Source organism: Amblyomma americanum, chromosome 3 (assembly GCF_052857255.1).
Source record: "Amblyomma americanum isolate KBUSLIRL-KWMA chromosome 3, ASM5285725v1, whole genome shotgun sequence".
NCBI classification, from domain to species: Eukaryota; Metazoa; Arthropoda; class Arachnida; order Ixodida; family Ixodidae; genus Amblyomma; species Amblyomma americanum.
In genome coordinates, this window is record NC_135499.1 from 114,402,821 (window position 1) to 114,428,888 (window position 26,068).

At 49.6% G+C, this 26,068-nt stretch overlaps 1 pseudogene; it reads left to right on the top strand.

The window, feature by feature from the left end:
• Positions 1 to 25,854, top strand: part of LOC144124022 (uncharacterized) — a 66,985-nt pseudogene extending 41,131 nt beyond the window's left edge.
• Positions 25,855 to 26,068: the final 214 nt, after the last annotated feature.

Genomic DNA, 26,068 nt, shown 5'->3' on the forward strand with positions numbered 1-26,068 from the left:
TTCTACGTAAGGTTCCGCAAGTTTCGCTGACCGCGTCAATTTAACCTTCAGTGACCGTCAGCGCGTGGCGTGTGAAACAGCCGAAACCGATAAAGGGCGGGACCTTCGAAAGCAAATGAAAGACGCATAACTGGCCCCCTGGACAAGTGGACACCTCAATCTCACTTTAAGCTACGTGGCGGTAATGACAGGTGTGTGCGGCATGCGTTGACACAGACAACGTTGTGCCGGTAACGCGCCACTGAGGCTATAGGCCGTCGGCGCTCATTGTATTCGTTGGCGTTGACAACGGTCTATAATAATTTTGAGGAAAGGAAGAGCGCATAACTGGCTCCGTGGATTAGTGGACGCCACAATCGCGCTACGTGGCGGTTGTGAGATGTGGGCTGCATGCATTAGCGCTGACAACGTTGTGACAAACACGCGGCACTGCAGAAATAGGCCGCAGCGTTCATTGGGTGACCAAACTCTCGCATCAACCATTAATGTAATTTCCAGGGTAGCAGGGTGAACACTCTGCCTAACCTGTGTGCGGAACGCACTCAAAGTTACGGACGCCAAGGCATGTCTACTTGCCCCATACACCAGAGCTTTCGCTCTGTAACCAGGTTTAGCAGTAAAACATTTTATAAACGTCTGCATCAGAACACGGGGAATTTTGCAACAACTGGAACCGCCTCCGACAAATGGTGGGGCCGTAATAGCCGTTTGAAGGTACTCGGAATGCACGGTTGGGGGGCGGAAAGGTCTTCGTCTCGAATTGCACACATAACTGGGCTTCATCTCAATCAGTAATTTTATCCTCAGGAACATGCCCGGTGATATGACTACTGCTAACATTCTGCGTCAAACGGGTAGACCCAAATTTTATGCAAGTGATGTTCGCGAGGTGCCCCACTCTGATGTCCGCTATACTGACACATATATAGAACGGATCTCTTTTAAAGAATAGGTATCAAGTGAGGCGCTACGTGCACTGTTACTATGTTATATAGTGTGGTCGCGTGCTTAGTCTTTTGGTCCATTTTACCATCATTTGGAGACAGACGCGTCCTCGACAAACGTTAGTAGTAAGAGCTAACGCTTTTTAACCTGGCGCCACATCGAGGTGAGCCAGTGGGGGTTGATATAGAGGAATGAACATGAATATGGCATTGATAACGTTACCTTATTTTTTTTGCATCAATGGGATTTTCTTTACCATCTGCGAGTACACACTAACAAACTAATACACGCCACCGGCTTTTCGCTTAGTGGGGCTAGTAATAATTTCGCATTAAAATGCAAAAATGTATCCGTTATATGCATTGCATTAAAATACGTACGCGCACGTGTGAACGGAACAGCGAACGCCCCCGAGAACACATCAGCGAACCCGCACCGAACGCGACAAACGCATGCATGAAAAAGTCAGCAAACGCTCCCACAGCGTAGCAACACGCGTAAGTAAGTGCTTGATGAACGCGACAGCGAACGTGCGCCCGCCGAGCAGACAGCTCGCCATAGAGAGGCACTGCCTCAATTGGAGTAAAGCCGGCATTATCAGATGCGAGTGCAATTCGCGGACACCTTGTGTGTAAAGCAAGGAGAAAGGAAGAGAAACCGGATGGCATCACCGAGGCGACTACACAGGCAAAAAACGTATACGAATACCTGGTTTCAGAAAGTCAGCCTACTCTAGTCAATTAGTAGTAGTCAGTGGTTTTATTAAAATAATTATAAAAAGGAAAGAGAAGGAAAAGGAAAAGGAAAGAGCCCTGGGATCTGCCATCGATACTGAAGCGCCTGAGCTGGGGCAGCAGGAATAAAGGATAGCAGGCAGAATTAAGAAATGAAATGAAAGAGGTGAGGGGACCGGAAGAAAGGATGGGGGGAGAGGAATGTACACAAACTAATGTGCAAGGTTGCTAATGGAAAACAGCAGTGACTGCATTCTTACGAGCAGGACAGGGCAGCGCTACGCGTCTTGACAGCGATGATGTATGTCCTAATACATGATATGGTATAAAATACCCGTTGAAGGAGCAGCAAATTAGAAACTTGTGCGCTAAGCAGACGGTCCCCTCATAGGAAAGTGCTAGCCGATCATTAGACTAACACTGAAAGAGAAAATGTTTTATCTAAAGGAGAGCTGTCCAGAGCGCCGGAACACCCGCGTTTGCAGCAACGCCCAACTCGCTGGTTGATTCGCATTGGCTTCTACTCCTGACCACTACTTTACACACTGGAATTCTTTCGCAATGGCAGCATTTTAATATAGGCACGAATGCAAAACATTCATATTAGGTAACAACTTGAAACTCTTCAAAACGTCCCGATTCCAAAAATCGGACGTGGAGACGCCACAGTGAAGGGATCTAAATTACTGCCTGCAACCAGAGGCTTTTCAATGCAAACTGCGTCGCACAACCACGGATACTTTTGCACTTATCCTCCGTCGAAATGCAGGCGCTGCGGCGGGAACTCTATCTCGCGAGCTTAGTCTCCTGCGGCCCAATGCAATGCTTACTAAGGAGGAATACACGAAGGCGCAAGCGCCTTAGTAAAGAAAACACTAAATTAAGAAACTGCACGCTGCGTTGTGTACTCACTATAGGACCATCACGCTGGATCAGGCACGCCACGTGACACGTTGTAGACATCCGCCAAGACCCAGAACGCTCCTTGCTACTTGCATGTCGAGCCAGGCAGCTGCGCGAGCAGAAACACCACCGTTTCTGATGTGCCGTGAAGTTTCAAAGTACGACGTGGCAGCTCCGGAAGAACGTTTATCGAACGGAAGTCCAGCAGTTGCGTTCAGGTCTTCAGGAGCGACCAAAGCGAGTTCAGCACAGCTGACGAATCCACGTGGCTCCAACATCAGGGAACACATATTGCAAGGTGCGCCTCGAAAGGCAACACACACACCACAGATCGCGCGTATGGTCACCACAGAGGCCCGCTCAGCAGCTCGTCTTTCCTTTCACTGTCGCCAGGATGCCGGCAGCTCCCGCGGCACACCGTATCCCATGTGGCTCGTGCATCTGCTGGGCCAATCATACGACGCAGCGCTTCTCGTTCGAACGCGTTTACGATTCGCTCGCGCACGCGTTCGTTCTCTGCTCACGCGCAAGGCGGCTGTATGTATTTCTATCTTCCTGCCAGTGCCTCCTGTATTCTTTAAATGCCCGGCGAAAGCAAAAATATACACAGAGTGCCACTGTCGGCGCTAGTACAAGGCACTGCCACAGGGAGCGCCACCGAAATGGGTTTCTACATCACTCGTCGCGCGCTAGCCCGGATGGCTGCAGGGCACGTATTCGCATGCGATGCTGGGCTTTCGAAGCGTAAAGCTTCACTACGCCAGCTTTTCTAGCCGTCAGCGGGGCCGCAAGTTTGACCTTGACAAATAGCTAGAGGTCACGGTGGCCGCAAGTTTCGGCTTGAATGTAGATAGAATTCAAACCATCAGGATAACTGGTGGAACACCGAGCCACTGGTGTTCCGCCCCTGCGCAGCGCCGCGCCTTTCCTCGAAAATCCAACTTTCAGTTTTCTCTTTCTTCGTTCCCTCCCTCCTTTACCCCTTCCTTTACGGCGCGGTTCGGGTGTCAACCGAAGTATGTGATAGTTACTGTGCCATTTCCTTTCCTCAAAAACCAAACAAATCAAGTGGGCCGACGGCGCTCATAGAGTTCATTGGCATTGAGAACATTGCAAAGGCCATCTATTTTCACGAAAGGAAAGGTGAAGAACCGGCTCCGTGGGTCAGTGGAGACCTCATTCTTGCTTTCGCTTTGTATATCTATTGATTTATTTATTATTTATTATAGATACATCAAGGGCCCTTGAGGGCTTTACATGAGGGGTGGGCTAACAACCTAGTGTTAATAACACATAGTTTCGATGGCTTTCCTGAAATGGCCCGGGATTGTAAGAAGGATGGTGGATCCTAGATGAGCTGAACTAATCAACATTTATTTTTTTTCTCGCACCTTTCTAAACAGGATATCCCCAGACCAAGTTTACGAAGTTCCCAGATTGGAGGCGCCCCCATGCGATTGCCTCCCTATAGTTTAGACCTTTATCCGGTGGTGCACCAGTCTCCTCTGTAACCTACAATTTTCGATAATCTCCGCATATTTTTGCAGACGCTTGTCCATGTTCCGGCAGTCAGGTTCAACAAATGACGTCAGCTACAGCAGCGACACCAGCGGCTGTTACACCGTCTCGACATTGACCTTTGATCTTTGGCCTTGACCTTGACCTCCGGTCAAGCGGGAAAGCGCCTGTCATAATCGCATGCGCACGTCATGAAACTGGATTCTGCATTAAACGCCTCGAACCCGACCGCGGCGGCTGCGTTTTTATGGATGCAAAACGCTAAGGCGCCCGTGTGCTGTGCGATGTCAGTGCACGCTAAATATCCCCAGGTGGTCGAAATTATTCCGGAGCCCTTCACTACGGCCTCTCTTTCTTCCTTTCTTCTTTCACTCCCTCCTTTATCCCTTCCCTTACGGCGCGGTTCAGGTGTCCAACGATATACGAGACAGATACTGCGCCGTTTCCTTTCCTCAAACACCAAATATTAGAGAGTTTTAGTTTGACGTACGTAGAGGCTTCACGTACGTAGAGCTCTTACGGGTGACCAGTGCGCATGCGCAGAACGCAAAGGGTATACGCGAGTCTCACGTACGTACGTGAGATTCGGATTCTTACGTTGCGGTCTTTGCGTTGCTTGCGTACGTAGCGTTGACAAACATGGCGGCGCCCTGCCCGCCGCTGCACAGCGATAACAGCTTCGTCGCTAATCCCTCGAGGCGATATCGTGTTCTAAACTGTTGTATTCGCCTTCGATTGGCCCATTCTTACCCTCGCATAAGGTTTCCATCGACAAATAGCTTTTGTTTTTCAGACAGAAGAGCGATTTTTCAGCTGTTAAGCCTGACGAAGTAGCGCTGGTCGTCGTCATAGCAACGGTCTCGCTATGAATGGCTTGGCTTAAAGACTTGTCTTGGATGATTTAGGCTACAACCAGTGTCTGTGTTTCTTAGTAGATGGCGCTAGGCGTAACGCGCGGCGTGTTTCGCGTACGTGTAACTATAAGGGTTTCAAACCACCTGCGTGCAGGCTACGTAGACTTCTCACGTTTGCGTCCGTGAACCCTCTACGTACGTGAAACTAAAACACTATTATTTAGTATCATAAAACGCCGGACCCGCCGTGGTGGCTCAGTGGTTAAAGCGCTAGGCTTCTGCTCCGGAGTTGGCGGGTTCTAACCCTACCGCGACGGCAGCGTTTCGCTGGAGGCGAAACGCATAGGCAGCCGTGAGCTGTGCGATGTGAGTGCAAATTAATGATCCCTAGGTGGTCGAAAAATTATTCCGTAACCCTAACACTAACACTAACAACCACACAACATGGCAGGAAAAAACCAACTGGCGCTGCGGCAATGAACCTGTAGGGGCAACCGGTGTAAACAGGGGCTCCTACAGCAGTACAACAAGAGGAAAGGCACACCACCAGACATTATCGTGCTACAAGAAACCAGCAGTACACCCATGCTAAAAGGGTACACATGCCAGGAAAGCGGAAGCACCGCCACCATCATCAGCAACAAGATAGTAGCCATAGCACACAAGGAAACTGAGGGTACAAAGATAGAACACGTAATAAAAGAAATAATCCCAAAGAAGAAACGAAGAGCCAAAAGCACCTTCGTAGTAAATCTCTACAGCCCCACTAGACAAAAGGGCGGCGACTTCGTTAAGCTTTTCGCTGAAGCGAGTAGGCTAGCCAAGTCGAACATCCTATCATAGCAGGAGACTTTAATGCCAAAATCCCGAGCTAGGAATACCAGAAAGCCGAGAGAAAAGGGCAGAATATATGTAATGCAGCACAAGGGATAGGCTGCGAGCTCTTAACAGGTGAAAACCAACCAACAAGGATGGTAACAGCGTCAGCCCAGACATGTGTCCAGACCTAACCTTTGTTAAATGAGCAAAGCAGGCCGAATGGGAGAACATGCTGGAAAACCTAGGCAGCGACCACCATATCATAAGAACCACGATAGAGGCAGAAAACGTCAAGAGAAAGATCGGCACGGCCCGCCTAACGAATTGGGACGCATTTCGATAACAAAGCCGATAACTGCAAGGCGGGATCACCTCGATAGAGGAGTGGTGCCAGCAGCTAAAGCAGATACAAGAAATGCACAAGCAAGAAGTAGATAGAACGGAACAAGTACCGGAGGTGGACAAGCGGCTACTCGGGCTATGGGAGGCAAGACGCGGGCTCACCAAAAGATGGAAAAAACAGAAGCTGAATAAGAAGCTCGAGAAGAAAATAGCGGAAATCACGACTCAGGCGGAAGAGTACGCGGAACAGCTAGCCAAACAAGGGTGGCAACAGTTCAGCAGCTCGCTGAACGGAACACTCAGCACGGCTAAAACGTGGCGCATACTTAAAGCCCTTATGGATCCACAAAGACTAAGGCCGAAAGCGGAAAGGCGATCCAGAGACTCGTACACCAATACGAGGGTACCGACGAGCAACTACTCGAGGCGGTACGAACAAAATGCTACGGCAAGAACGAACCCGAAGGCTACGACGGGGAGTACCTAGGAATAGAGAACCCCGACATGGACAGAGCCATAACACGCGAGAAAGTCATCGCGGCAATGAGAGATATAACCAAGAACACGGCAGCGGGAGCTGACAGAATCCAACTCCCTGATACGCAACCTCAGCGACGAGGCGACGGATCAACTAACAGCATACTTCAACACACTGGAAAGAGGGAAGAATCCCAGACGAGTGGAAGCACGCCGTAGTGGTGATGGTCCCTAAACCTGGCAAGAAGCTGCAGATAGAGAACCTCAGACCCATCTCTCACTTCATGCCTGGGGAAGCTCTACGATAGAATCATCATGAAACGGATCCAACTACACCTATAAAACAAAGGGCTATACCCGCACAGCATGTTTGGCTTCAGAGCAAACCTATCGACACAAGACGTCCTCCTACAGATCAAGGAGGAGGTCCTCGAAACAGCACCCAAAACGGGCGAAAACATAGTCATGGCCCTCGACATGAAAGGGGCCTTTGACAATGTCAGCCACGCAGCCATCATGGAAGGGCTGAATAACGCCAACTGCGGAAGAAGGACTCATGACTACGTGAGGGCCTTCCTGACCAACCGAACGGCCACAGTAAGACTTGAGGACTTGAGAACCGACATCTTCACTGCCCCGAGCAAAGGAACGCCACAAGGCTCCGTCATCTCGGCCATATTAATTAACACAGCGATGATTGGTCTAGCCAAGAAACTGCAAGATCGAAGGTATACAACACGCAATGTATCCAGATGATATTACAGTCTGGGTGAACCAAAGCTCCTTGCGAGAAAAACAAGAGCAACTGCAAGAAGCAGCAAGCTGCGTGGAAGGTTATGTTAAAGAAAGGGGACTAGCCTGATCCACGGAGAAATCCGAGCACCTGAGAGTAGGAAGACGCCCCACGTGAAGCTCGAGGGAAAAAACATACCACAGAGAAACATGATACGAGTCTTGGGCATGTGGATCCAAGGAAGTAAGAAATGCAGCCACACGATCAGCCTGCTTCAAAAGTCAACGGAGCAGGTGAGTCGTATGATGACCAGGGTCTCCCAAAGAAGATACGGAATGAAAGAAGCGGATACGATAAAACTGGTCAGAAGTCTGGTGGTCAGCAGAATCACCTACTCGCTCCCATACCACCCCATGAACAAGCAAGAAAGGAAACAAGCTGACACGCTCTTAAGAAAAGCATACAGGACAGCGCTACACCTGCAAAGAAACACGCCAAACGACAGGCTGCAGCTGGGGCTCAGCAACACCTTCAGGGAACTAGCGGAAGCACAGCTCAAGACGCATAAGTTCAGACTGCGAACGTCAGCCGCCGGCCGAGCACTCCTAAAGATGTCAGGTTACAACATGGAAGGGTATTTTGATCGATCCGCCGATATATCCGACAACATCCGTAAAACCCTCCAAGTCTGTCCTATACCAAAGAACATGGACCCGAATCTCCACGCGGCTAGAAGAGAGGCGCGGGCAGATTATGGGTAACTCATTAACACAAGAAGCAGTGAACTGGCGGAGACTGCAAACAGGAATTTTCTTCAACCTATACATTCTACACAAAATGTACCCTAAACAATTCAGGGACACATGCCAGTGGTGCGGGGCAACCCCCACGCTATACCACATTACATGGGAGTGCAAACGCAATTATGCATTCCACAAACTCAAAACCCCGAGTGCGGAGCATTGGCAGGGTCTGCTCACCAGCAGCGAGCTCACAGCCCAAAGGGCACTTGTGCAGCACGCATGCGAAGCAGCAAGACTCAGCGGAGCCCTGGATTAGGGTCCCGACATTGCGAAGAGGCCAGACGCCAACGATGAAGACGACGGCCCACCGCTAATCTCATCCAGATTTCACTAAATGTTTTTTTCTCTCTCTCTCTCTGCAGCCCTCCACTACAGCACCTCTTTCTTCCTTTCTTCTTTGACTCCCTCCTTTATCCCTTCCCTTACGGCGCGATTCTGGTGTGCGACGATATGTGAGACAGATATTGTGCCATTCCTTTTCCCCAAAAACCAGTTTCCAATTTCCAAAACGCCGGTGCACTTTGATGCGTTCAGCAGAACGCTAGGTGATCGACGCGATGCCTGCCGTGGAGACCGACAACCGGGTTCCCCGGCTCAACGACGCCTTAACCACAGAGCCACCGCGGAGGGCCGTGGAGAAGACCAAATCCAAACATTCGCGGATGTTTCAATTCCGGAAACATCCTTCAAAGAAACAAGCAGCGCTATCTACCTGATGGGTTTTGCAATACAAATGCGATTTACAGCCACCTTCGCTATAACCAGTACATTAAAGCGCAAGCTTTGCTACGTTAGGTTCCGTGAGTTTCGCTGACCGCGTCGATTTAAACTTCAGCGACCGTCAGCGCGTGGCGTGTGAAACTGTGCCCAAAACAGATAAAGAGCTGGACCTTCGAAAGCAAATGAAAGACGCATAACTTGCGCCCTGGAAAAGTGGACACTTCAATCGCGCTTTAAGCTACGTGGCGGTAGCGACAGGAATGCGCGACATGCGTTGACACTGACAAAGTGTGCCAGAAACGCGCCACTCAAGCTATTTGTCGTCGGTATTCATTGTGTTCGTTAACGTTGACAACGTTCTATAACGATTTTGAGCAAAGCAAGGACGCATAACTGGCTCCGTGGATAGTGGACGCCTCAATCGCGGTACGTGGCGGTGGTGAGCGGGAGATGTGGGCTGCATGCATTAGCGCTGACAACGTTGTGGCAAACACGCTGCAGTGCAGCAATAGGCCGCAGCGTTCATTGGTTGGCCAAACTCTCGCGATCAACCATTAATGTAATTGCCAGGGCAGCAGGGTGAACACGCTGCCTATCCAGTGTGCAGAACGCACTCAAAGTTACGGACGCCAAGGCACGTCTAGTTGCCCGATACAACAGAGCTTTCGCTCTCTAACCAGGTTTAGCAGTGGTTAAAAAATTTATAAACGTCTGCATCAGAACACGGCGAATCGTTTGACAACATCTGCAACCGCCTGCGACAAATGGTGGGGCCGTAATGGCCGTCTGCACGTACTCTGAATGCACGGTTGGGGGGCGGAAAGGTGATCGTCTCTAATTGCACACATAAATGGGCTTCATCTCAATCAGTAATTTTATCCTCAGGGGCATGCCAAGTGATTTGACACTACTGCGAACATTCTGCGTCAAACGGGTAGGCACAAAATTTTATTCAAATGGTGTTCGCATTGTGCCCCACTCTGATGTTCTCTATACTGGCACATATTGCTACGGTTGTGCTTGTGCTTGGAACGCTCGTGCTTGGTGCGCTCGCGCTTGGAACGCGAAGAGGACGAAGTGCGTTTCTACTGCTGGGCTTCGCGTGCCCGGTTGTTCGGCTGCGTGGCTGTAAGCTGTTTCCCTGTAAATATATTTTTCCCTTTTGGTGTGCACATCTTCACGTTACATTATTGGTGTGAGGTGCTGGGTACAGCCACAGCAAGCACGGAACTTCGCAGCGGTCGTCAGCTCGCCGGCTCTTCAACCATGACCAGCGAAGGGGCCGCTCCGTCGGCGTCCGCCAACCCGGCGTTCATCATTGCCCATCCGAGAGATCCTGGGACCTTCAACGGAACGGACGGCGTCGACGTGGAGGACTGGCTCGCAATGTACGAGCGCGTGAGCACACACAACAGGTGGGACCCGACCCTAAAGTTGGCCAACGTCATCTTCTACCTGACGGGCACTGCCAGGGTATGGTTCGAGACCCACGAGGATGAACTCACCAGCTGGGATCTCTGCAAGCGCAAGCTTTGTGACCTGTTTGGTAAGCCATTCGGGCGTCAGCTCGCTGCGAAGAAGGAGCTCGCATGCCGTGCACAAACGTCCACAGAGTCCTATGTATCATACATTCAGGACATATTAGCTCTCTGCATGAAAGTCGACGCCACTATGTCAGAGTGCGACAAAGTAGGTCACGTGCTCAAAGGCATCGCAGATGACGCCTTTAACCTTCTTGTATACAAGGACTGCGGAACGGTTGACGCAATCATCAAGGAATGCCGCCGGTTCGAACAAGCGAAGAGCCGCCGAATTTCTCCGCAGTTCACGCGGTTGCCGAATACGACTGCGACGTCGTCCTGTGTAGACTCGACTCCACCGAGCCGTCTGCCGACATCTGAGAGCCTGACACGACTTGTGCGCCAAGAAGTAGAGGCAATGTCCCCCGTTGCGTTTCATCCACCCGCAACAGACAGTACTCCAGCAGTATCCCTTATACAGGCTGTCGTTCGCAAAGAATTTGCCAATCTTGGGATTCAACCTGTTTGCTCAGTTAGTGCCCCATATGCTCGCCGCATGTCCCCGGAGCTCGGTTCTGAACGTGCATACTACCCTCGACGCAGCCGCAATCCAGATGAATGGAGAACACCTGATGACAGGCCCATCTGCTTTAACTGCTCCCGAGTTGGCCACATATCTCGACACTGCCGAAGCCGTCCGTCCTCGACCTACAGCCGCTACCCGCCGGGTTCTGCATATTCCCGCCGCTCTCCCTCGCCCTCGGAAACGACCTCTGCTGGCCACAACGCTCAGACCCCGCTTACCAACCGTTCGTCGACACCTCAGCGCCGTCGATCTCCATCGCCCCGACCTCGCCGCCCTTCGTCGCCGGCCCCATATGCCCGCTCCCGGTCGGAAAACTGATGGCTGCAGCGTCTGGGGGTGATGCTGCTCTGACGACCCGACCAGAAAACCCTCCTTTAACTCTTCATGCTCATCGGAACATCCTTAACGTCGACGTGGACGGGGTCCCTGTTACCGCTCTGATCGACACTGGAGCGCACGTCTCAGTCATGAATGCTCGTCTTCGCCGTCGCCTAAGGAAAGTGCTCACTCCTGCCCCCTCAACTGTGGTCCGTGTTGCAGATGGCGGTATGTCTATTGTCGTCGGAATGTGTACTGCTCGTGTTTCAATAGCCGGCCGCCATACTTCTGTGCTCTTCACTGTCCTCGAACACTGCCCTCATGACATCATTCTCGGCCTTGACTTTCTCACCGACCATTCCGCCCTTATAGATTGCGCCACAAGCATCGTTCAACTCGCTCTACCTGTTCCTTCAGAGCCACCGGATCCAATTGTTCACCGACTGTGCGCCGCCGACTTTGTCCGCCTGGACCCCGATGCCGCCACTTATGTCCGTTTCTCCTCGGTCACGCCAGTTCCCGATGGTAACTACATCATTACTCCGGTTCCTGATGTGCCCTTTACACGCAGTTTTGCCCTTGCGCATACAGTTGTCACCATGTCGGCAAATCAAGCGCCCCTTCCGGTTCTCAACTTTGCCTCTTACGTTCAGCCGCTCCCACAAGGTATGTCGCTCGCCACGCTGTGCCCTGCTGCCGAATGCGTCGTATCGGCGGTGAGAAGCGTCCCACTCTCGTCGAACTGCCGCGACTCTGACGTCCCACCACCTGATGAATATGCAAAAATGATTGCTGCTGACCTCTTACCAGGGCAAGCTCACGACCTTCGGTATCTTCTGTCGTCTTTTCGCGACATCTTTGACTTCGATGACCGCCCTTTGGCTCGAACATCTGTGGTCACGCATCGCATCAACACCGGTGACGCAGCTCCTATTCACAGACGACCCTACAGAGTGTCCAGTACAGAACGCACCATCATACAGCAAGAGGTGGACAAGATGCTCAGTAAAGACATCATAGAGCCCTCGTCGAGCCCTTGGGCCTCACCAGTTGTGCTGGTTAAAAAGAAGGACGGCAGCTGGCGCTTTTGCGTTGATTACCGGCACCTAAACAACATAACAAAAAAAGACGTCTATCCACTCCCAAGAATAGACGATGCTTTGGACTGCCTTCACGGAGCCAAATTTTTCTCTTCAATTGACCTTCGGTCCGGGTATTGGCAAATCTCTGTTGATGACAATGACCGCGAAAAGACGGCATTCGTCACACCGGACGGCTTATATCAGTTTAAAGTTATGCCATTCGGTCTCTGTAATGCGCCAGCTACCTTCGAAAGAATGATGGACTCCTTGCTTCGCGGCTTTAAATGGTCCACATGTCTATGTTACCTCGACGATGTTGTGGTTTTTTCGCCCACGTTTACCACGCACCTCGAAAGACTGGCGAGCATTCTTTCTGTCTTCCGTCGAGCCGGGCTACAGCTCCATTCGTCGAAATGTCAATTCGGTCGCCGCCAACTCACCATTCTCGGACATCTAGTCGACGCTTCTGGTGTCCGCCCGGATCCCGTTAAAGTTAAAGCCGTCAAGGACTTCCCTATTCCCCAGTCGTCTACGGATGTGCGCAGCTTCGTCGGCCTCTGCTCGTACTTCCGCCGTTTCATCAAAAATTTTGCTGGCACCGCTCGCCCCCTGACCGACCTTCTAAAGAAAGACACCCCTTTTACCTGGGGCCCTGCCCAAGAGGAGGCCTTTTCTTCGCTAGTCGACTTACTCACCTCCCCACCTATTCTGGCCCATTTTGATCCGTCGGCTCCGACTGAAGTTCGCACAGACGCCTGCGGTTATGGGATTGGCGCCGTGCTAGCCCAACGTCACCAAGGGCAAGAACGCGTTATTGCATATGCCAGCCGCCTCCTTTCTACAGCTGAGCGCAATTACTCAATTACAGAGCGCGAGTGTCTAGCTCTTGTTTGGGCCGTAGCTAAGTTCCGACCGTACCTGTTTGGCCGTCCATTCTCCGTAGTGACCGATCACCACGCCCTTTGTTGGCTGTCTTCACTGAAAGACCCCACAGGCCGGCTCGGACGTTGGACGTTGCGCCTCCAAGAGTATTCTTACATTGTTCATTACAAGTCAGGGCGTCTCCATCAAGACGCCGACTGCCTGTCTCGGCACCCTGTAGAGCCGCCTGATCCTGGAGACAACGACCTCGGCCCGTGCCTCTTCGCTATCTCCGATCTGGTTAACATCGCGGACGAGCAGCGACAAGACTCTTCCTTGCGTATTCTCATTGATCGCCTCAACTGTGCCAGCCGAGATCCTTCATTGCAACTGTTCGTCATTCAGGATGGCGTCCTATACCGCCGCAACCTTCGTCCTGACGGACCTCCGCTCCTGCTAGTCGTTCCCCAGCGTCTCCGTTCATCTGTCCTAGCGGAACTACACGACCTACCGACCGCAGGCCACCTCGGCGTCTCCCGCACATACGATCTGGTCCGACGCCGCTTCTTTTGGCCTGGTCTGTACCGCTCTGTTCGGCGTTACGTTGCCTCCTGCGACCTCTGTCAACGCAGGAAGAGACCATCAACGTTGCCTGCTGGCCTTCTACAGCCTATTGACGTACCTCTCGAACCATTCTACCGTGTTGGACTCGACCTTCTCGGACCTTTCCCGACGTCCTGCTCCGGCAACCGTTGGATTGCTGTCGCGACCGACTATGCGACCCGGTACGCTATCACGCGTGCGTTACCAACAAGTTGCGCAACCGATGTCGCCGACTTCCTATTGCAGAACGTAATCCTTCACCACGGCGCTCCACACCAATTGCTGACGGACCGCGGCCGCTACTTTTTGTCCCGAGTAGTTGACGATATCCTCCGGTCCTGTGGCACGCAGCATAAGCTCATTACAGCTTACCATCCCCAGACGAACGGGCTTACCGAGCGCCTCAACAGGACTGTGACCGATATGCTATCCATGTATGTCTCGCCCGACCACCGCGATTGGGACGTTGCCTTGCCTTATGTAACATTTGCTTATAATTCGTCGCGGCATGATACCACCGGCTATTCTCCTTTCTACCTTCTGTTTGGTCGGCATCCTGCGCTGCCATTGGATACATTACTACCGAGTTCTACTGCCTCGACCTCAGAGTATGCACGTGACGCCATCTCCCGAGCAACTATGGCCCGTGAAATCGCCCGAGACCGGCTCACCGCATCTCAGACCTACCAGAAGTCAGTTTACGACCGCCGGCATCGCCCAGTACACTATCCGCCGGGCTCACTCGTCCTCCTTTGGTCTCCTTCTCGCCGTGTAGGTCTCTCTGAGAAACTTCTACGTCAGTACAGTGGCCCTTATCGAGTTCTCCGTCAGGTGACCGACGTGACCTACGAGATTACACCTCTCCATGCTCCGACGTCGTCCACTAGCCCTTTGACTGACGTCGTTCATGTAGTCCGTCTCAAACCGTACCACACGCCTGCTACATCATCCACTTAGCACCGGGACGGTGCTTTTGCCGCCGGGAGTTATGCTACGGTTGTGCTTGTGCTTGGAACGCTCGTGCTTGGTGCGCTCGCGCTTGGAACGCGAAGAGGACGAAGTGCGTTTCTGCTGCTGGGCTTCGCGTGCCCGGTTGTTCGGCTGCGTGGCTGTAAGCTGTTTCCCTGTAAATATATTTTTCCCTTTTGGTGTGCACATCTTCACGTTACATTATATATAGCACGGATCGAAACAATAGGTATCAATTGAGGCGCTACGCGCCCTCGGTTACGATGTGATATAGTGTGGTCGCGTGTTTACTCTTTTGGTCAAATTTACCTTCATTGCAGACAGACGCGTCCTTGACAAACGTTAGTAGTCAGAGCTAACGCTCTTAAACCTGGCGCCACATCGAGGTCAGCCAGTAGGGGTTTATATAGAGGAATCAACGTGAATACCGCGTTGATAACGTTACCTTATTTTTTTTTTACATCAATAGGATTTTCTTTACCATCTGCGAGTGCACACTAACCAACTAATACACGCCACCGGCTTCTCGATTAGTGGGGCTAGTAATAACTTCGCATTAAAATGCAGAAATGTAGCCGTTATATGCATTGCATTAAAATATGTACGCGCACGTGTGAACGGTATAGGGAACTCCCCCGCGAACACATCCCCGAGCCTGCACCGAACGCGACAAACGCGCGCAGAAAAAGTCAGCAAACGCTCCCACAACGTACAAAACGCGCAAGTAAGCGCTTGATGAACGCGACAGCGAACGCGCGGCCGCCGAGCAAACCGCTCGCCATTGAGAGGCACTGCCTCAATCGCAGTAAACCCGGTATTATCAGACGCGAGCGCAATTAGCGGACACCTTAGGTGTAGTGCAAAAGGAAATGGAAGAGAAACCGGATGGCATCACAGTGGCGATTACGCAGGCAAAAAACATCTACGAGTTCCTGTTTTCAGGACCTTAGCCTACTCTAGTCAGTAAGTAGTAGTAAGTGCTTCTATTAAAATAATAATAAAAAGGAAGGAGAAGATTTTTGCTTGCCCCGGGATCTGCCATCGATACTGAAGCGCCTGAGCTGGGTCAGCGGAAATGAAGGATAGCAGGCAGAATGGAGAAAAGAAATGAAAGAGGTGAGGGGACAGGAAAAAAGGAATAGGCGAGAGGTGATATACATAAACTAATGTGCAAAGTTGCTATCGCAAAACAGCAGTGACTGCATTCTTACGAGCAGTACAGGCAAGCGCTAGGCGTCTTAACCTTGATGCTGTATGCCCTAATACATGATATTGTATAAAATGCCTGTAATTGAAGCAGCAGCAATTTAGGAGCTTGTGCGCTAAGCAGACGGTCCCCTGATAGGATAATGCTAGCAGATCATTAGACTAACACTGAAAGAGAGAATGCTGTATCTAAAGGAGCTCTCTAGAGCGCTGGAACACCCGCGCTTGCAGCAACGCCCAACTTGATGGTTGATTCGCATTTCCTTCTATTGCTGACCCCTACTTTACACATTGCAATCCTTTCGCAATGGCAGCACTTCAACAAAGGCAGAAATACATGTACGCTCATATTAGGTAGTCAACTTGAAACCCTTCAAAACGCCTCCGATGCCAAATAGCATTCATATCGGCATGTGCTGCTTTATCCTCCGTGGTTATGTATGACCAACGGAGACGCCACCAGTGAAGGGTTCTAAATTACTGCCCGGAACCTGCGGCTTCTTAATGCGAACTGCGTCGCACAACCACGGATATTTTTGCACTTATCCTCCATCGAAATGCAGGCGCTGCGGCGGGAACCGTCTCGCGAGCTTAGTCTCCTGCGACCCAGTGCAATGCTTACTAAGGAGCATTACACGGAGGCGCAAGCGCATTAGTAAAGAAAACACTGAATTGGGAAACTGCACGAGGCGTTGTGTACTCACTATACGACCATCACGCTGGAACAAGCACGCCACGGTGACACGTTGTAGTCATCCGCCAGGACGCAGAACGCTCCCTGCTACTTGCATGTCGAGCCCAGCAGCTGCGCGAGCAGAAACACCACCGTCCCTGAGGTGCCGGGAAGTTTCAAAGTACGACGTGGCAGCTCCGGAAGAACGTTTATCGAACGGAAGTCCAGCAGTTGCGTTTAGGTCTTCAGGAGCGACCAAAGCGAGTTCAGCACAGCTGACGAATCCGCGTGGTGTCAACATCCGGGAACACATATCGCAAGGTGCGCCTCGAAAATCAACGCACTCGCCACATATGGCGCGTATGCTCACCACAGAGGCCCGCTCAACATCTCGTCTTTCCTTACACTATCGGCAGGATGCCGGCAGCTCCTGCCTCACACGGTATCCCATGTGGATCCTCTATCTGCTGGGCCAATCATACGACGGAGCGCTGCTCGTTCGAACGCGTTCCGATTCGCTCGCGCAGGCGTTCGTTCTCTCCTCATGTGCAAGGCGGCTGTGTGTATTTCTATTCTTTTAATGCCCGGCGAAAGCAAAAAGAAAGACACTGAGTGCCACCGTCCGTGGCCTCCGCGATCAGCTCCGGCGGCGCGCCGTTGCTCAGGCTGTCCCATTCGGCGCGTAGCGCAGCGGAGAAATGTAATTATTAGGGGTGTGCGAATATTCTAAATTTTCGAATATTAACCGAATACTATATTTTTAGTATTGGTATTCGATTCGAAAACCAAGTATTCGTGTTGTTTCGAATATTCGATGCGACGCGAATATTCGTATTTAGCCGAATATTTTACTGCGGACACCGTCGTTCGTTTCGGTCCGCAAGTCCTATCGACATCGACATAGCAACATGGCGGCGCTCAGAGCCATGCGTAACGTCGGGCCATGCTGTAGGTGATTGTGCTGGTGAGTTTCTTGGTGGCTATACCTGCGACGGCGCGTCCGACTCTGATTCGTGCCATGGCGAACCAAGGTTGTGGAAACCGAAAAGGAAAGAGCGCTGTATGGAAATACTTTGTGAAGACATCGCCGTCGACGGCGGAGTGCACCACGTGCAGCAAAGTGCTTCGAACGCCTTCAGGTACGACAACGCCGCTTGTCAACCATTTGAAGCTGCATGCGGCCCAGATGAAAGAATATCGAAAGATGGCTGCAGGTGTGCCGGAGAAAAGTCAGCCGACCATGGCCGACTTTGTGCGCCCGACAGAGCCGCTTTCAGAAAAGATGACGCAAGCACTAAATAGGAAGGTCGCTGCCATGGTGGCGCTTGATTTGCAGCCCTACAGCGCCGTTGAAGACCGCGGGTTTAAAGAGCTGTTGGCAGCTGCTGTTCCTAACTATCGCCTACCGTCGCGCTCTACACTTTCGCGGGTGCTTGTTCCGCGCATGTATGACGATACGCGGAAGGTGAAAATGGAGCTTAGCAACGCTTTTGAAGGCGGAACTGCAGCTGTTGCCTTTACCAGCGATATGTGGACATCGCGAGCAAACGAAAGCTACGTAATCTTCACTTGCCATCTCCTAGCTCCTAATTTTCAAATACAGCAGTTCACGCTTAACACGTGTCATATGGCTGACAGTCACCGTGCTGAAAACATTGCAGCTATGCTGGACGAGATGTGCAGCGAGTGGGAGATACCCCACAACTGTGAAAAATACATCGTGACAGATAATGGGCGCGACATCCGTGCCGCTGTCAGGAGGCTCCCGTGGACTGAGCGATCGTGTCTTGCCCACACCCTGCAGCTAGCCCTTAACGACGCAAGATCTCGTACGCCGCCCATTGATCGTCTGTGCAAGAAAGCCAGACACATTGTTGGTCACTATAAGCACAGCTCATTGGCACAAAAAAGGCTAGAAGAATACCAAAAAAAAAAAAACAGGCAAAGATCCTCTCCGTCTGGTGCAAGACGTAGAAACCAGATGGAACAGCCAGTACCTAATGCTATCTCGTCTCTTGGAACTAAAGGAGGCAGTCACTGTTGACCTTGCCACTTCAGACAACAGCATTGATGGGCTCAGTTCACAGGAATGGAAAGAGGCTTCTGAATATGTAGAAACGCTCAAGCCAGTCTTCGAAGCCACTGTTATCGCCAGTACAGATACGTATCCATCACTTTCAGCTCAAATACCACTCATTTTTGGAATGCTGCATTATCTTGCAAACTTCTCTGGTACTACTGGATTTCGTACAGCCCTGGCATGCTCGATCAGATCAAAGTTCCCCCTGTATGCAGAGGACAAGGAGGCATGCCTGGCCATGTTTTTGGACCCACGCTTCAAATCCACCGTATTCAGAGCCGACAAGGAAAAGATGATATGGCTAAAAGATTTAGTGCTACAAAATCTGCCCCGGTGTGCTCCTGACCCAGAAGCTAAGAAACAGAGGCCAGAACTCTGTGCACAGCAGTCTTCTAATGTCTGGAATGCATTTGACAATTTAGTGAAGAATGCTGTGGAAACTGAAGCAGTTTCTGCTGCAGGATGGGAGTTTGCTGCTTACTCAGAGGAGGCATTGTTGAAACGAGACAGTGACCCATGCGACTGGAGGCGGAGCGTGGGTTCTTTCAGGTACCCTAGTCTGTCAAAGCTGTGTACGAAGTACCTTGCAATACCCACCACTTCAGTGCCAAGTGAGAGGGCATTTTCTGTGGCTGGAGAAGTCGTTTCAGCTAGAAGGGAAAGACTTCTGCCTGACCATGTGGAGCAGCTGGTTTTCCTTCACGACAACCTTTAATGTTCATCCCAGCAACGTGCTTTTGTGCTTATGGCAAGATAGCCTTAATCAGTGCTGTGTACTAGTCATTTTCTGTGATAATTCCACTATTCTAAAAATATTGTTCTAGACTTTGGCGCTTTTTGTGCAGCCGCACACACCTTTTGTGTTCATTTACTCATTGATAGTTGAACTGCGATGTTCTTGAATGCTCAAATAAATGTTTTGTAGTGGTTAAATGCGTCTGTCCTAGATTGTTCGATATTCGATTCGATATTCGGAACTAATTAATCGTATTCGATTCGTATTCGAAAAATTTGATATTCGAACACCCCTAGTAATTATGCTAACTCCGTAACATGCCGCGAGGTGGCGACCTTAGCCCAAGTTCAAGCGGCGCTCGCCTGGCCGGCACTGCCTGCGATTTCAGTGGCGGCATCAACCCTGTTGGCACGTTTTCACGCAGAAGAACAGTGAATACGAAGTCAATTTCTTTCGGCTCCTTCTTGCAGCTACAAAGAAGTCGAGGTACGTTGTTAAACAGTTACGGATTGCTTTCGCATGTAGCTTTTGTGGTCGTCTAAAAGCCGACTGGGGCAACCGAGGCTTTTACCGGGCAACATTTCGTCCAGATTGCATGCCATCGTGCTGAATGTTTTTTTTTTTTTGCAAAATGTTCCGCGCTGTATGACAAAACTCAGGTATGCTTTTTGTGGCTTTTTGTGCCTTTCACTCGATTTTTAAAGTACTGGGCAGCTACTTTAGAGCGAAGCTCTCTCTGGCTCGAACAACATAATTAATTACGATAAGCGCTCGTGCATTGTTTATACGCCACCACGAGAGTCAGTTCTGAGCTCTGCGTTTTTGCTCTTGAAGCTAGAACTTCTTTCTGGGCTTTGTTTTGCTATGTTGGATGTGTTCCTGGTAGGTACGAGTGGTTTCGTGTAGCTAATGTGATCCCGCAATTAAATTATTTGCTGTGTGATGAAAACTGCATCGGTTCTCTGTCATGAGCTTCGCACCAGAATTCTATCTGCTTCTGTATTTTTCAGATAAATTTACTGCTGCGTACCTTTCTGCCACTCTGACAGAAAAAAAACTTGGCATAAGTTTTCACAAATTTCCCGCGAATGATGATCGCTACCAAGCATGGCTGAAGGCCATATCAAGAAAAGATTTTGTCCCAAATGACACGTCTGCTAGCAGTGTCATCTGCAGCCTTCACATTTTAGATTAGGATTATACTTCAGGGTCCACAAAGCTGCGGCGCCTGAAACGGGATGGTGTTCCGAGCGTGTTCGCGGGTTACCGAAGCTACATGCAGCCACAACAGCCACAAAAAAGACGTAAGTTGGAGCGATTGACGCAGAATTCTACTCCAAACCAAGAAAGGGCATCAAATTTATCGAGCGGCCCTGATGAAGCTGCTGGTTTAGCCTGTGGTCGCGAAAAAAGCACAGGCCATTCGGCAACTTCTGCCTGCTCGTTTCCTGTAGTGTATGAAGATAGCCTGATTCATGCACCCTGGTTAGGAGATGAAGAAACAAGTCTTAAAGGTGCAGGATACGAGAAACCAAGTGCACAAGATGCAGTCGGTGAATTACAGCAGACTAGTGAGGCACTTGATTGCGCAACGCAAACTACCGATGACCTTCTTCCGCGCAAGCAGTCGGATTCAAGGAATGTAAACCGAATGAGAGTGCAATTGTTCATATAAAATGTATCATAAAATGTATCATATAAAAAGCTGCACAACTGTCAACATAAGAAGAATGGTATACCAGTCCTTGGGGGAAGCACAGTTACGGCATGGCATTACACTGTACGGGTTTTGCTCAGAAACACTAAAAAAGAAAATTACCAGCGTAATTTATAAATGTGTTCAAATGTTTTGTATGGTGTGCTATTAGAGGGTAAAGAGAAAAAAGACCTGTATAGAGCAGGAGACCTACTACCATTTGAAGAATTCAAGAGATATACTATCTATACCAGGTTCTATTACGACAATATGTTTAAATCAGAGAAGCCTCAAAGCAAGTTCACCTTAAGAAACATAGAACGATTCAGCGTCCCCAGAATTTATACGAATTATGGCAAACGATGCAGAGCTTACTATGTGCCTGCATTATTCAATAAACTATCCGATGTCGAGATCAGCCATACATCGATAAAAAAGGTAAAGCGAGTACTAAAGGATGTTTTCCTTAAAAATCTATAAAAAGGTTTGCACCTTAACATTACATGCTGTATATGTGTTACGTTGTATATTTCCACATTCACTATTTCATTTTCTTTATTCAAGTGTCTAGATGTGTAATTATATATATTAGACTTTTTACTTTGTTTTTTTTATGGAATTTCCCCGTGTCGTAGAGAAGATGCAGTATCTGTGTATGCTTGCCCAATTCTTTAGTTACTAACAAAATTCAATCTGTCCACAGACTAACGATGATGACATGTCGCGCTTGTGTACAAAAACTGTGAATGATCTTGTGCTTTAATCAAAAATTTCCGCTGTCCAGATAGCGACGACGGTAACATGTGCTCTTGTTTTTTTGTTGTACTTTGATAAGATTGTCAAGCCAGTGATTTAGTTCTAGAAAGGTACCGAGAAAACATGTGTATTTCGCAGGCTGCCGGCACCGCAGACAAGCACAACAGTGCTTAAGCGGTGCGGGAATGTACGCTTTGTAAACAGTTGGATAAAATAAAACATTATTATTATTATATTATTATTATTATTATTATCAGCAAAGCAGATGCTATCGGGAGACTGCAGCGAGAAAACAGCCGCCTAGAACAGAAGCTCAGTGGTTTTGAAAACCACACTCTCCACTCGGCGTTGAGAAAGTGCTTGGACAAGATCGGCAAAGCCCAGTTCTGCTTAGAAGACTGCCTAGAGGAACAGATCGCCAATGCGTCAAGACAACGGCCCGTGTGGTCTCCAGACTTCGTCCGGGAATGTGTAGTGTTGTACTACTTGTCCCCTAACGTATACCGTTACATACGCAACAGAGGGCTGTTGAAATTGCCTTCAAAAAACACGCTACTTCACCATGTTGGAAAATCCAACAGTGAAAGTGGGATCACACTATTAATGAAAGAACGCTTAAAGCAAGAGTTGGGGCAGCTGAAAGAGCAGCCGCGGTTTTCCTCAATTATTTTGGATGAAATGGCTATAAGCTCCAAATACATCTACGATCGTAAAATGTACTGCTTTTTTGGTCAGCAAACTGTGAGAGAAGACGCCGGAACAGGAGAGAAGGTAAACAACATCGTGCTTGCCAACAAGGTGCTGTGTTTCGTTGCAACAGGCCTGTTCACGTCGTACAAAATTCCTTGCGGCTTTTTCTTCACTAGCCGATTAAGTGGCAAGCTCCTGTATCAGCTGACAAAAGAAGTGATCGCTGAAGCTGAAAAGTGTGGCCTCTACGTCATCCGGATCGTCACGGATAACCACAAAAGTAATGTCACAATGATGCGCCACCTGGGCAATGGCTCACTCAAGCCAGTGGTCAGTCATCCATGTGATCCAGAAAGAAGCCTATTCTTGTCCTTTAAGCAGTGTCATATTATAAAAAACGTGCGAAGCCTTCTCCTGGACGGGGAAATTACAGATGGCAGTCAGCCAATAACTGGAGAGTTTGTGAAGCAGCTCTATGTCCTTAAAAAAAAACGAGATTATGAAACCAGCTCGATTCCTGACACACAAGCACATAGAGCCAAGTAATTTTGAAAAGATGCATGTTGGCAGAGCAGTGCAGCTGTTTTCAGATGAAATTATCTCGGCGCTTTCTTTTTTGAAAGAATACCCCAGTTACCACCTTCAGGCAGAACCGTTCAGGAACGCAGACGCAACAATATTGTTTATGAAGATGATGCAGAAGTGGTTTGCCATCCACAATGTGGCCAACCGAACAGCACATGTGCATATGAGAAAGCCTGACCAAATGCACTTTTTTTGCGCTACCGACGAACGCCTACAATGGCTGGAGAAGGAGTTCCCAGACTACCTCGAAACTCTCTACAATGCCTGTAAAAGGAGCGGGAAAAAGTTTCTTTGTGCTGAAACCTACGAAGCTATCTAGCTGACAAGCAAATCTACGGTACTATGCATTAAGTACCTTCTCGAGAGCGCGGCTTCTTTTATGTTTTAACAAGGAACTTCTCGAGCGGCCCCGTCGAGATCCTCTTCAGTTCTTTGCGGAAAATGGCTGGCGGAAACGACTGTCTGGATGCAAAAGATGCAAGATCTTGCGGACTGGCAGCCTGTGCCCATCCCAAGCTTCAAACGTTGAAAACGGACAGACTGTTTTGAGGTAGGTGCATGTTATTTGAGCTCCGGGACGAGTGCTCATAGTTGTGAACTGGTTGTTTCTAGTTTCAAAATAGAAAGCTTATCACATTTCAGGCCCTTGCACAACTAAGATTTCACGATGCGAGCAGCTACTAGTGCTTTAGCCTGCCTGCTGACTGGAATTTTTTACAGTTCAGAGCACACGAGCACGCAAATCCTGCTGTGCCGATGGGCAATGTGTTACAAGCAGTTTTTGCTTTTATGTGGCTGCTGCTTAGTAGTGGTGGTAACTGTTTTACATGTATTGCATTATGCATGGTGCCTCCCTGAATGTGACGTCCTCCGAACTTCATGTTTCGGCTGAAGCAACAGCATAGGCAACGCACGATTCTACCGAGACAGCGCAAGTTGCCCCAGCCAGGTATACCTTGCATCAAATGTTTCTCAAGAGCTTACGCTTGGCTGGCTCGCTGGACTACTAGTGCTGTTCTTTTGCAGCAAACAGCGATTTGTCTAATAAATATATTTGGCTTATATGAATAGTGTGCATATTTTTGTTTCGGGTTCACGGGAACTGAAGGTTTTGTGATGCACATTGACGAGCTCTTAACATCCCTGGAAGCGATGCCTCATGAGTGCACACTCGTTCACCTACTCCACCCATGTGAAGTGCCACCAAAAAGCGATCATTTCGCGTTATGTCAAGGCTATAACACCTTAGTGGTATCAATGCCCAAAATTAGAAAATTTTGAGGTAATGCACGTTGTGTGGCGACATGATAAATGTCATATTTGGTTTATGCACAAGCTTTGTCTCTACATGCTGTCTAAAATTTGCTCTGCGGTACTTTTTTATAGGTTAGTGCCAAAACCTGATTTTTTTTTTAGCTCTCACAAATGGGAATACACTGCAGAATGTCAAGCTCCCTATACTAATATGGGTATGTTCTATTTCAGTGCAGCGGCCCCATCAACCATAGCAAATGCCAGCACCGCTTATACAGTATTGTGCGTTTTTATCATGAAGACTTTCAAAAGTTTCCCCGCCTCAACCGCTGGCTCATTTGCGATCAAACTGCACACAGCGCTTGCGTATTATGGTAACTGTTGTATCGTAGGAAGTTTGACAACGGTACTTACTTAGTTGAGCCGTGCATGATGCGAAAACGTAATCGTCTAAGTAGTGATCGGCAACCAAAACCCGCAGACGACTCTTTTTCGCTGAAGGGCGGCAGTGGCGCCATCTCTTTGCGGTAGCGCAAAGCCTACGACAAGGCCGTCGAAGAGAGCGTTGCAAGAAGCGCGGGCCGTTTGAATATGCCGTTCCTGTCGTTTCGTCTGCTTCTACTGAAGCGCTTACAAGATTTTCGACTAATTAAGCGGAAAAATATCAGAACAAATGATTTAACGAGGCTTTACCTTTTAAAGAATATTGTTTGCAATGCTCGCCTCGGCGGCCTAGTTGCGACGCTTTCCGCTGCCGAAAACAGATGGCGCCACTGCCGGTTCTCAGCGAAAAAGCGTCGTCTGCGGGTTTTGGCTCGCCGATCTCTCGTAGACACGTTTTCGCATCATGTGCGCCTGAACTAAGGAAGTACCATTGTCAAACTTGCTACGATACAAAAGTTACCATAATACGCAAGCTGTGTGTGCAGTTTCACCGCAAATGAGCCAGCAGTTGAGGCGGGGAAATTTTTGAATGTGTCAGCGATAAAAACGCACAATACTGTATAGCAGGGTTCGTGGCGAGAGCAGTTGAGGAGCGGAGAACATGCAGCTTCTGCCCTGCCCTCCACCAGTCGGATGGACCCAGTCCCGTGCTGATGGGGCTTATTGACCTGCAATCAAGGGGTGGGCTAACATTCCCAAAGTCAGAATTTGTCAAGGTCCTTGTGACCGTTAAGAAAGCTGTTGACATTGCCCTGCCGCACATAAAAAAGAGCAACCTGCCTCAGCAGCTGGCTGAACTGTTATTGCCTCGACTCGAGCAGTGCCCCCTTTTCGTTTGCCCAGCAAGGGATGCCCACGCCGCAAGCACACTATCTGTAGTGTTTGATAAGTTCATGAGGCCACTCTCAGCCAACGTCGGCGCTACTGTGACAGACAGGGCTGCTTAACCCAAAAAGCTGGCCTGCAAGCCACTGCATAGGAAAGTGCTCCGTGTGTAAAATAAACACAATGTAAAACGAATGCCGAACAATGTGGCTCCGATTTGGTATTTGGAAATAAAATGACATTTATCCTCAAATGGTTTTATCTGTCCTCCTGCCAAGCTGCAGCTTCGGCGCTTTAAACCCTCTTGTCTGCTTGCCGCGCACGAAAGAAAAAAAA